Genomic DNA, 13,686 nt, shown 5'->3' with positions numbered 1-13,686 from the left:
AGGGGGGAAAGTATGTCCTTTTCTAACTATAACTGAAATTAAGAAGTTTATCTAAAACGAACCCCCACGTAAAGGCTCCAAACGCAGCATTATAATTTTTCACACATTTTAACGCAGCCAATGGAAACAACTATTTCTACCCCAGTTTTAATGTAATTTAGAACTATGCAAATTAGGAAGAACCACTTCACATTTTCCATTAGAATTACAAGTGGTAGCAATTTGTTGGCAGCAAACTAAATCCTGTGTTGGTTATATTGTCGGTTAATATCTTTTTTGTTTTCAATACAAAACAGAATAACATACAGCCTCAGAAGGTGGTAGTCTGCCACATAGAAATAATTAGATTAGTCTGTCAAAAAAAAAGTAATGTTAGTCAAAATGTTTTGTCAGTAGATACATAATTCTTTGTTCGCACCTTCCCTAGAAAGGACACTAGACCAGTCGATGTTGTACAATGCTAAAATATTCAGTGAGAAAAATATTTGCATATCAAGGAACTGAAAGGCAGAAAAGTAAATACATTATAAAAATTATGATATACATAGAATATCAGCCACTTTCCTTAATTATAGTATGGTAGTAAAACTATATGTTGCACATTTTATAGACCAGACTCCTAAATACATTCTGGGGCAGATCAAGTCTTACTTGAAGTATTTACTTACATCAAGTAAATACTTCCAGATCAAGTCTACATCATTTTGCAATTAAATATTTCAGCATTTATAAGAAATGCCATTTTTCAGTATGTTAAATAAATATATAAAAATTGACTATTCCTTTGATAGACGTTACATTTTAAACAAAAAAAATTACCTAGAAAACACTACAAAACAGAAAACTATCAGTCAATATGATATGATATCAGACAATTTTTCCCCTTCGGGAGGGGAAAAATACTGGATAAGTATAAATGGATCCAGCCATGGGGAGGGCACGGGCGGAAGGGGTGGAGCTGAGGGCTAGTCTCTCGAGAGGGGGCCTCCACCTGCCACCCATGAGCACTTCTCCTCCCCCCACCACAAGTTCTGGCAAAATAAGCCAACAACTAGAAAAGTAGGTTATCCCAGGATATCATGTTTGGTCTGAGTTGTGTTGTATTAATTTAGATAGAATAAATGGACCCAAAGTGTCAAAGGTGTTAACATGACCCAGACTGCCCAGTCACTGCAAACGTTAAACAGTATTAAATAAGGTCTGGCATACAGATACTACTACTTAGTACTATGGCAAACATGCTATTGAAATCCTTTTATTAAAGATACAGAAAAATAAGGAAAATCAGAGCATTTTAAATGGAAAACATTAAGTATGGCTTTCATTTTAACAACATCCCTTGTTCATGTTCCCTTCAGCTGGAGCAAATCTTTAAAGGAAAAACCCACTTGTTTGACAATCTCTTAGATGGTATCTGTAATAAATATAAAGGGAAGGGTAATCACCTTTAAAATCCCTCCTGGCCAGAGGAAAAATTCTCTCACCTGTAAAGGGTTAAGAAGCTAAAGGTAACCTCGCTGGCACCTGACCAAAATGACCAATGAGGAGACAAGATACTTTCAAAAGCTGGGAGGAGGGAGAAAAACAAAGGGTCTGTGTCTGTCTGTGTGATGCTTTTGCCGGGGACAGAACAGCAATGGAGTCTTAGAACTTAGTAAGTAATCTAGCTAGGTATGTGTTAGATTATGATTTCTTTAAATAGCTGAGAAAATAGCTGTGCTGAATAGAATGAATATTTCTGTCTGTGTGTCTTTTTTGTAACTTAAGGCTTTGCCTAGAGGGATTCTCTATGTTTTGAATCTAATTACCCTGTAAGGTATTTACCATCCTGATTTTACAGAGGTGATTCTTTTTTCTTCTTCTTCTATTAAAAAGTCTTTTTGTAAGAAAACTGAATGCTTTTTCATTGTTCTAAGATCCAAGGGTTTGGGTCTGTGTTCACCTATGCAAATTGGTGAGGATTTTTACCAAACCTTCCCCAGGAAGTGGGGTGCAAGGGTTGGGAGGATTTTGGGAGGAAAGACGTTTCCAAACAACGTTTTCTCAGGAACCCAGATAAAGTTTGGTGGTAGCAGTAGAAGTCCAAGGGCAAAGGGTAAAATAGTTTGTACCTTGGGGAAGTTTTAACCTAATCTGGTAAAAGTAAGCTTAGGAGGTTTTGATGCAGGTCCCCACATCTGTACCCTAGAGTTCAGAGTGGGGAAGGAACCTTTACAGTATCAAAGAGGATAATAATTGTTTTCTGTGGGGAAAAGAGAAGAAATTAGCTGAAAAGGGCTGGAGCTGTTAAAATCTGACCCCATTTCCTAGAAAACAAAACACACACTGGAAGGAAGAGAAAAGAACACAGCACAGATAGGAAATGCAGATTCTCTGGTGCTGACTTTTACTATCAACTTTGCTGCTAGAAAAACTAAGGCTACAGCATAGAGTCGTAACAGCCACCCAGAGACCTGTCATGTTGTACCAGGGTCCGGCTGTTTAGGGCAAGACATTTAGCTGTCTTTCCGATCACAGATTGATAGCATCATTGCAAAATAAGCAGTCTTGGCTAGCTAAGATACACTCTTATTAGACAGAAGAGAAAAGGAGACAGATAGGAAGGAAAAGAAATGAATTAGGGAAGGAAAAGGACACAGAGGGAAGGGGGAAGGAGGAGGGGTAGACGAAGTCTCACATCCCAGGTTGTGTTTGGGATTTAGCCCAAGCCAGTGGAGGTGGCTATATCATCTGAGTCCTTCTCTCCAGCCCGGTCTGGCCAGGACATCTCTCAGGATTAGGATGAAAAGGGTCCAGGGTCCCAGTAGACGGTTGGGGTGACAGCAATGATGGTGAAGCTCTCTTCTTCCCCCTTCTCTCATTTTTCAGTCACTCAGCGTCACAATAGTCACTCCCCCACCACAATTCTCTTTTTTAAAAGGATCTCAAAAGGGAATAATGGGTGGAATAGCCCATCACCTTATTATTTTGTGTACCAATTAGGCCTGGTTTCCAACACACCTATTTTGGTTTGTTGATTTCCAGTCTTACACCATTCTTGTTTACCAAGCATGATCTTAACACAGTCCTTGAACTATATCATTAGACCTTTTTGTTTGGACTAATCCAGTCTGTCTCTTTTTTGCACCTTTTTCCATCAACATTTGTTATTATGACATTTTATGAACGTTCACTCACTTTTCATAGTTAAGCTTACGATGAGGGTAAATTTGTAGGCCTAATCATGACAAGAACTACATTCGCAGAGGTAAGTGAGGGAAACTTGTACAGTGACTGTTTGCACTAGTTCTGTCCATAAGCACCACATTTACCAAAAATATTTTTAAAAAATAAGTGTATGAGTTCCCTGGGAATGGAAAGGCAGCTTTAATAAAAGGTATGCTGCACTGAAAGACACCTCCTGTCAGTGTGAGTACCAGCTGAAGCACATTTAGGCTCCCCTGGCAAAGCCATTTAGTGGAGCTACTTGGCTCCAAGGCTCCACCTCTTCCTCTCCAGCCTCACTGCCTCCAAGTCCCATGTCATTCTAGACCAAAACACCCAATTTCCCCAATCTCCTACAGCAACCAGGATTGAAATGTGTTCAGAACTGATGTGTTTGTAAATTAACACCTGTTGCAGAACTAAGTGTCCTCCATTTCAATAATCCTTTTATGTAAGGGAATGCTGCCAAGTGTTATGAAATACCCATTCCTCCTGCCAATTCAGGAAGCAATTGACTGGGTCCAGGGAAACCTAGATCTCCTGTTTGGCACAAAGGCCCCAACCCTGCAAACATGCACCTGAAGGACGGCTCACAGTAGTAAATTAAACACATGCATAACTGTTGACGGGATTGGGGCCAACACTACTACTATCATCTCCAGATTGACTTGTTCTTTTCTTTTCATGTTAAAAGCATGATGAGAAACATTTGTGATGTTTCCATTTATATGAGTTCTTGTGACATTTAGCACAGTTGAGTATATTATATGCCTTGACAGTCTTGTAATTTCAACAAATAATTTGTTAAATACTTTTTAAAATAATCTACCATAGCTCATTAACCAATAACCAAACTGAAACTGATAATATATTATGAATGAACCTGTTTTCTTATTATTATTTCTTTTGTTAAACACAGTGGGTTTTGTACTAAGAAATTAACATAAAGATGTACACTTATTTTATGCCAAGTATTTAAATGAACTGTCATGTGTGTGCATACACGCATGTGTGAGTGCACACCACTGTCCTCTTCTGCCTAGCCAGTTATTCCCCATTTTGTATCTGTGCATTTTATTTTTTCTTCTAAAGTGTACTACTCTGCACTTGTTTAATGAGAAGGTCTGATGACCAGCTGGCTTAGTGACCAGATCCTGGCCTTATGGCTTCTGCTGGCCTACTCATCCCAGAGGGGGCCCTGGCAGTGGCCTCAATCACTCCTGCATGCTCTGGTTGCTCCCCCAGAGGTTCTCTCATTATGGGGGGGAGGGGAGAAAGAGGGAAGTTAGGGGGCCCCAAGCCCATCCCGTCCACCAGGTCCCAACCCAGGGCCCTAGGAGTTTATCAGAGCATCAAGACCAGTTATTAAGCTACCCCAAAATACGTTTTCCCTGGGGTCCCTTCTTACCAGTCTGGAGCTCCTCCGCTTGGGGCATGGTCACTGGCTTAGCAGACTCTCCTCAATCTTAGTGGCCTGTTCAATCAATCTCTTTTTGGGCTTTCAGCTCCCAAAGTTGCGGAGGAGGTAGTCCAAGTCCCTGCTGCTAGAACAGCCTTCACTAAGCCGCTGCCACTCCTGACACAGCTCTGAGCATCAGCCTTCATTCCTGGGGCTGGATGCAGCTCATTTCACCCTTCTTCCTGGGCTGCCAGTGTCCTTTTAAACTGTTCCTCCACTGAGAATATGCCATGAACCTGTTGAGGGGGGAGGTCTCCCTAGCCCAGTATTACTTTACTCCCAGCCCTGGTTCAGCATGGGGCCTGCAGATCCTAACACAACTTGCCTTTATCAAATTTCATCTTGTTCATTTCAAACCAATTCTTCAATTTGTCACGGTCATTTTGAATTCTAATCCTGTCCTTCAAATTACTTGCAACCCCTCCCAGCTGCGTGTCGTCTGCAAATTTTATAAGTATACTCTCCACTCTATTATCCAAGACATTAATGAACATGTGGACTAGTACCAGACCCAGGACTGGTCCCTGTGGGACACCAATAGATAGGTTCTCCTGGTTTGACAGCAAACCATTGATAACTACAGTAGAACCTCAGTGTCACAAACACCAGAATTATGAACTGACCAGTCAACCACACACCTCATTTGGAACTGGAAGTACACAATCAGACAGCAGCAGAGACAAAAAAACAAATACAGTATGGTACTGTGTTAAACGTAAACTACTAAAAAAAAAAGGTCAAGCAGCATTTTTCTTCTCCATAGTAAAGTTTCAAAGCTGTATTAAGTCAATGTTCAGTTGTAAACTTTTGAAAGAATAACCATCATGTTTTGTTCAGAGTTACGAACATTTCAGAGTTACGAACAGCCTCTATTCCCAAGGTGTTCATAACTCTGAGGTTCTACTGTACTCTTTGAACACAGTCTTATCTGACTAAGCACATTCAAGCAACAGAGCATGAATTTCAAATACACATGATCAATAGAGAGTAGAGAATTTTTTTAAAATGAATCTCGCATGTTTAAAGAAAGATAGTCCTGCCAGCTGCCATTATGCAAGCAGGAAAAATGAGAAGCTAAATTCACTGAATAAGTTACTTGCTTTGACTTATTCACGACGTCTGTTCCTAACTCATTCATCCCCTATCCAACAGTGGGGAAGAATATGTTCTTGCATATCTAAAACTTCCACGGAATTCAATGAGCATTTAGGAGCACTGGGAATCAGTCCTTATATGGGCATCATGGCTTTGATTTAAAGGAATTACACTGGCAGACTTCTTTACACTCTTGAAAATCCTAGCCAAAACACAGGTAACAGTAACATGACATTGAATACCAAACAGCTGAAGGCCCCTTTGTAAGAAGAGCAGAGGCATTTTTTATCTCTTGTCTTTGAATCAAAATTCAGGTGTGGACTGAGAAAAAGCAACTTATCAACAACAACACCAAAAAGAGGGTGATCCCACAGATTTGTAGAATGATATTGATGTGCATCTCAGAACTAGGCATGAATTTACATCTAAGCAGATAACTAAGAATCACATTAGAAATGTGAAAAGAAATCAAACTTGTAAAACCATCACAGCAAGAGTAGAGCATATATTATTGGACAATTTGTTAGACTAGATAGAAAACAGATGGAATAACTAATTAGGAGACCACAGTGGGTCTAAATGGGTATAGCTACACTACAAAGAAAAACCTGCAACACTGAGTCTCAGGGTCTGGGTCAATTGACTGGGGGCTGCAAGGCTTGGATTGCAGTGCTAAAAATAGCAGTTACCACATGGGCTGGAACCTGTGTTCTGAAACTCAGTGAAGGGGAAGGGCCTATGAGCCTAGACTCTGGTCCAACCCTGAATGTCTACACTGCTATTTTTAGTCCTACAGACTGAACCCCACAAGCCTGAGTCAAATGACCCAGACGCTGAGATTTAGTACCATGGGTTTTTCTTGTCAGCATAGACATACTCAGATATGTACTTCTGTGAAGACAAAACTTAGACCCAGGACATCCTATCAAGAAAATTGACTTCAAATGTGTCATAATTATAGAAGTGCAGTTTGGAAGAGAGAAGCAGTGAGAGTTATGCAGTATTAAACCATCTGTGGATGCAACAAGCCAAAGCAAATAACCTCAGTGAGAAACTACCTAGAAAAATAAATGGTATTTACCAGGACACGTTGCCAGTAATACAAACATCTGGACTGAAGTCTCAGGGTGGATGTTAGAATTAAAAGGTAATCGAAAGGTTTATATGCCACCTGTAAGAACTTTGCTTAATGTCTAGGTGTGCATGCAAAGACACTTGGAAAAAATATTACAGAGTTTGTGAACATTATCAAGTCTGGGTTTTATGTGGACTAATGTAAATTATAGCCAAATGTGGAAGGTTTCCTCTTTTTGTTTTAAGTGGGAAAGGGCTTATTTAACTGCAATTACATAAGAATGGCCGTACTGTGTCAGACCAATGGTCCACCTAGTCCAGTATCCTCTCTCTGAGAGTGGCCAGTGCCAGGTGCTTCAGAGGAAATGAACAGAAAAGGGCAATCTCAACTAACTGATCCCCTGTTGTCCAGTCCCAGCTCCAGGAAGGGAGACCGCTGAAGCCGTTTAAGACACTGTGTGATACAAAAAGAAAAGGAGTACTTGTGGCACTGATGAAGTGAGCTGTAGCAAACGAAAGCTTATGCTCAAATAAATGTGTTAGTCTCTAAGGTGCCACAAGTACTCCTTTTCTTTTTTCAAATACAGACTAACACGGCTGCTACTCTGAAACCTGTGTGATATAAGGATCCACAGACTTTTTTTGGAGGATGGTGGGACTGTTTTTTTTAACGTTTAAGTGAAGAGGGGAGGAGGATTCACATTCTCTTTTGGCCATGGGAAAGGACAGAGAGATATTAAGTAGCTGATATTATTTATTATTTCCCAGTAGGTCTTTTTAAATTATATCAAATCTCTAATAAATTCAAATATTCACCGTTATATACTACCTTCTTGACTCTTACAAAGTAACTGTAATTGCTTATAGAAAGTTATTTATTGATTATGGAAAGTTAATTAACTCTTTTCAGGTGTGCAATCATCAGTTGTTAAGATATGAGATAACAGGAGCCCTCTACTGGGAAACTGATAAAAAGGAGGATTAAGAAAGATACTGAACACTAGGTGGAGCCATCTGCTTGCCATTATTCTTCTTCCCTAATGTTAGATCTATAGCTTCTCTCAAAAATTAGCTGGATTTAGACACACTGCTCAATGGCTGTACTGGTTTAGACATCACAGTTTATAATGCTGCACAAAGCTTACGGATGCATTATGGAATGCCTTTTAAAAATATTTAAAAGTTATTTCTGTTCATGTGAATTCATGACATTATTATACTAGAGAAGACCTACAAGGATCATTTCAGTCACAGGACACAGTTGTTTTGAAAGGAGGGGAGATTTATTAAAGATGAATGCTATGGCAGACATTAAAATGCACCTGCTGCTGCAGAATGTTCAGTATACACTGAAGAATACATTTTACAAGAATTATTCTGAGTTTTAATATCAAGGACCTGTTCCTGTTCCTCTCCTCTTTCTCATAAAATTCAGAAGTAAACTGCAGGTATTCTTTTGTGTAGGAACAAAATATACCTATTAGAGTTTTCATCCAGAATATTTCACATTAACTCCACCAGATTTGTGGGGGTTTGTATTTATTGTGATCATTCTTTTGCAGAGGGGAAAAAAGTCTTGCCAAGGACTTGCCAAGGAAGTCCTTTACAGAAGGCCTAAAATGTAGTGGAACCACTGCCAGCCCTGAGCCCTGCAGGCCTCAGGGAGGTTTACTAAGACTGTATGTGGGGTGTCCACAGAATTGAAGGAGCTGTTGCCAGTAGATCTTCAAACTGGGCATGCTTTGGCCATAAAAAAGCCTGTTCAAAGTGGGACAAGGTATCAGGCTACCTCTTCTAATCAGACATTATGGGTATGTCTACACTGAATCTGGAAGTGAGCCTCCTCCTCTCGGTCCATAGACTTGTGTAAGTGTGGCTTGCACTAGTGCATTAAATAGCTGTGTAGACATTGCTTCAACATTGCAGCTCGGGATGCAACTTGAGATCCCGAAACACAACATCTTCACAGCTATATTTAGTGCGCTAGCAGAAGTTGGTGGACCTGGGCTGGGAGGCTCGCTTCCAGATGTGGTGTAGACATACCCTGTATGGCTGCCATAGGCCAGCTGTATTGGTGCATGTTAGACAAGGGAAGGATTTGGTCCCTTCTTCTCTTGTATCTATTCCTCTGTAAAGGCTGTTTAACTAGCTTTGCATAAGGGATAAGAATTTAAATGTATGTTTTGTTCCTTGTGGCAGGGTCTACCTCCAAGTCCAAAGCACTTCCTAGTGGCCTCCCATGGCACAACTCACCCCCACTGGTTTCCTCAGGGATCTTTAATCCCCCTCTGGCAGGGCTTTTGAAGTCTCTCTCTTTAACAAGCTTTGTGTCAGCAATCTCAGCCCGAGGCCTACCTTCTCTTCAAAGAGACTCTTGACAGACTCTCTCAGCACCCCCAGACACGGTGCTGATAAACTTAAACAACAGTGTCAAAAGAAACATAGAACAAAAGTGTCTTCCACCCGTCCAGGGCTACCCTTCAACCCAAGCTGGTTTCCTTACAAGCTGGATCTTTAGGTCCAGTTTAATACCAGGCCATCTGCCTGGGGTCTGACCCTCTCCAGAGCCTGCCTCAGGAGCCTCCTTCTCCCTGCTGCCCTTTCCCTGCAAGGCCAGTCACAGGATATGTCTACAAAAGAAATGCTACAGCTGCACAGCTGTAGCATAGACACTGCAACGACAGAAGGGATTCTTACATCACTGTAGGAAATCTACCTCCCTGAGAGACAGTAGCTAGACTGATGGAATTCTTCCATTGACCTAGTAGTGTCTGCACCAGGGCTTATGTTGACTTAATTACATCACACAGGGCATGAAATTTTTCACAGCCCTGAGTGATCTAGTGAAGCCAACCTAACTTTGTAGCATAGACCAACCCACAAAAGACAACTTCCTTCTGGCAGTTCCTCTCCCAGCCCTTTAAGGAAATCACCCAAACTCTTCCCCAGCTGAATTTGACAATTAATTTGAGTCAGCTGGGTGGTTTAGGTAGGTGATCCATCATAAGCCAAGCTAAGCCCAACTCCCATTAAAGGGCCAACCAATCTGTGACATTATGGGAAAAGAGAGAAGAACAGGTCAGTGTTAAAACAGCAGAACCTTTCTAATGCATATTCATGACTGACAGACCCATTATGGACTACCAAATTTTATGAATTAGCAAGCATGTGAGTGAATGGACAATTCAAAAACACTACAGCTACTACACCAGAAGGTATCCTTTGTTCATTTACTTTAGTTTATAGCTTGCGTTTTGTAAATGTAAGTGCTTGTTTTGTAAATATACTGTAGTGTATTTATTAACAGTAATGAGTCTTAGTATTACAAGACCTCATTGCAGCTCTTTGCTGTTTGAGCTTGGTTAAGTGATGGGCTGAGACCACTAGGCTGTCTTGTGAAAACGCTTGGATTCGTTGTTAAGAAAAACTAGAATCAGTGAGGCTGTAGGACAAATGGGTTATTAGCAGCCATTTTGCTTAAATTTTAATTCTCTTCTGAAAATTGTACAATTAAACCAGTTTATTAACTCTTTACCAAAGGCAAACTACAATCTGGTATGTATAACGACCTGCTGAGGTCATTGAGCCTCCATGTCAGAGAACTAGCCATGAAAAGCACATTGCAGGGCTTGTCCTCTGTCATCTGTTTTTAGGCCCTGATCCTGCAAGATTGACATACTGATGTAACTTTCTTTACACATGTGAGTAGACCCATTGGGCCTTCTAAAGAGACTAATCACATGTATAGATGTCCGTACAGTTGTAGGATCAGGATCTTGCAAAAAATGCAGGCCCTTACAGCATTGCCATCTTGACCCATAATCCACGATTGTGATATTGGGAAAGGAGAAAAAAAAACCAAAAACTGCTCAACTAACTTTTTTACCAGAAGAATAATGTATCCCATTAGTCACATATTCCCCTCCCCCCCATTATTTATTTATATATATATATAAAAATGAGAGAATGTGTGTGTGTGTACATATATATAAATAATCAAAGGTTCCACTTTCCATATATATATATATAATCAGCAAATTCTTGACACTGAACACCTGGGAGGTCACAAACAACATTCCACTGCTTCTGCTGGAAATAATATCTCAATAACATAAATAAGGTTTCCCATGACTCAGTTTCCTCACAAGCATTTCTTTATTAGTCCAAAGACTACTTAGTGTTGGTTACATCCAAAATACAAATATAAGCATGCGTGCACGCACACACCCCTATATTCTATACCCTATAAACCAACACAGTTATAAGCATTGGCCAAAATACTTAAAACAGGTTCAGGCCAGGGAGTTATATTGCATGACTCTGAAGGTGTGAGGAAAAGCTCTGACATAGAACCCCTTAAAAAAACTGCTATAGTGTATAAAAAAGCAAAACAAGTAATGTCACTGCTGGTTATTGAACCTTAGCTGCAATCAGCTGAAGGAGTTTAGGGCTGCACTCTGCTCTCCAACTCTTTTTCCTTTATAAGACTTTCACATTTTTTTTTTGGACTAAGCATTTCTAACCAATTATTTACTGCACCTGGTGCCCAATTAACCATTTTTTCTTTATTTCCCAAGCCTTAAATAAGATAACCCTGGTATTCCAAAGACACAAACAATCCTCCTTTCTTGTGAGTTCATTCTTTTTGGTCACATGCTTTGAGATGATTATTCTTGCTAACATCCAAACTCAATTTAAAACCATAGTTCACTCAGGTCTTATCTGGTCCTATATTCCTACAGCTTTCAGAAATGGCAGGGGGGGAAACTGTCACTAAAACTCAGACGAAAAACTCAGACGAAAAACAGTGTGACAGAATCACGGTCTTTTGGGTTTCCTGACTTGTTTTTGCATAGGCTCACTTTGAGAAGCAAGGTTCTGCTGTCTTTGAATAAAGTTCATTGTCATCAGAGAGAAGCAGAGTCCTGATACACTAGTGTTACAAAGACAGTGCTGTATCTCCACTGCTGTAGAAAAGAAACAAGTCATTCTTAGTGAATATGGAGGGATTACTGGAATGGTAATTAGCCAAACAGACAGAGTACAGGGATTCAGGACAGCTGAGAGAGAGAAACAGTTTCTCTATTCCTACACTGGGGGAGAGTCATGCTAGAAAAATGTTAACTAACATGTTTTATTGTACATGACATAAAATATTACTTTGCACTAATGTAGTCAGGGACAAGTAGTGTTTAAAAATGTGTTAACTGTCTGCAACAAATTGATCACAATTATCCAACATTTTTAAATATGATTGTCCTTGTACACATTTAAGGCAAAATCATGTTTAACATCATGTTAGTTAAAACATGTTAATGAACATATTTTCTAACATGACACATTTTCCTACTGTAGACATGACCTGAGGGGTCAGGATTTGAGAGCAGGGCTTAAAGAGGTCTGAGGGAGGGACTGGTTCCAGCATTGCACAGTTATGGTATTTTGTTAGTTCATAACTATATTTTAGGGCAAACACCTAACTTAATAATATTTGTAACGCTCCTTAGGCCATTTAGTGCTTACCAACAACCCATCTGCCTCAGACCCATATCAGAACTGTGTTTTATTTTATTTGGCCAACTCTGCAGCCCCATGTGATTTAGTCAACTTAAAAACTTGGTTGAAAGGAAACCTCAGACTTAACAGGGCAGCTGAGCTGAGAGGAATCTAGAGAAGCCAGTAGTAGGAAAGACGAGAATCAGGTTCAAAAGCAAGTCAAAATCAGTGCAAGATCTGTGGGTTCTTGCCAATTCTACTTAGTCGTTAGCATGTTAGAGATATTCAACCTCACTCCCTCTCTACTCCCTCTCCCATACTGGACAGTTTCCTTCTACCAGTCAGCTCCAGTTCTTTGCCCTGGTATGTGCTTCATGGCTCCTCGCTTCCAAACATTAATGCGTGAGCTTAACTTAATTCTAAGCTCATGCATAAATGTTTGCAGAATTGGGCTGTTAGATGATTAACAAGGAACAAAACACCTAACAAAAACATTTAAACCTTTTAGTTTTCCAAGCACAGCAGTGTTTTATGCTGACTAGGCGGAATTCTTAAAATGACAGATAGTAATTAGAATTATTATTATTTATTATTATGTGGAAACATAACATTAAATATTTTGAGACCATTCAAATGAGATATATTCTGATGGCAGTCAACATCCTTCCGTAGTTCAAATATGATTTTTGCTGTCCACACTAACTGAAATTTGTTTTTAACTATATCATGCACATTAAAACTACTTAAAACTTCTTGTATTTTCTGCTAATTGCCCACTGTCATTTAATCATCTCCTTAGAAAAAATAACATACTCCGATGCACTCACCACATGGATGCTGTGATTTTTCATCTTTTTGAAGGAGCTGTGTCAGTGTCATGCATGCTCAGTGACCTATTTGGGTGACAAAAAACAAGACAACAGATATTGTCATCAGCCTCTGGATCAGCAACCTGCATGAAAGGGACATGATCAGTAAACACAAAAGGCCTGATCTTATACTTTATATGAGGCTCAGAAACAATCCTGCAACCTGATTAAAAAGAAGTGAAAACTTTAACCTGCAGGTTGTCATTTAAAGTTAACTGTTTTTTTTCCCTAGGGTTTGTCTATACTAGACAGCTTTGATGTTAAGTGGGAAAATTATTATATTAGAAACCAAAATAAGCAATACTAGTATAAGTCACCTTTATACCAGTATAACCTGAGTCTAACCTGGGGCTTGTACTGGCATAAATATGTTGGTTTAAAAAAAAAAAAACGCCCCCTAACCGATAGTTATACCAGTAAAACTTTTAAGTGCTGACCAGGCCTTACTTTGTTTCTATAGCTGTGGAGAGAAACAGTCCAGTTTTTTCT

This window comes from Lepidochelys olivacea, assembly GCF_965140295.1.
Source record: "Lepidochelys olivacea isolate rLepOli2 genome assembly, chromosome: 6".
NCBI lineage: Eukaryota > Metazoa > Chordata > Testudines > Cheloniidae > Lepidochelys > Lepidochelys olivacea.
Note: the sequence above shows the minus strand (reverse complement) of the source record.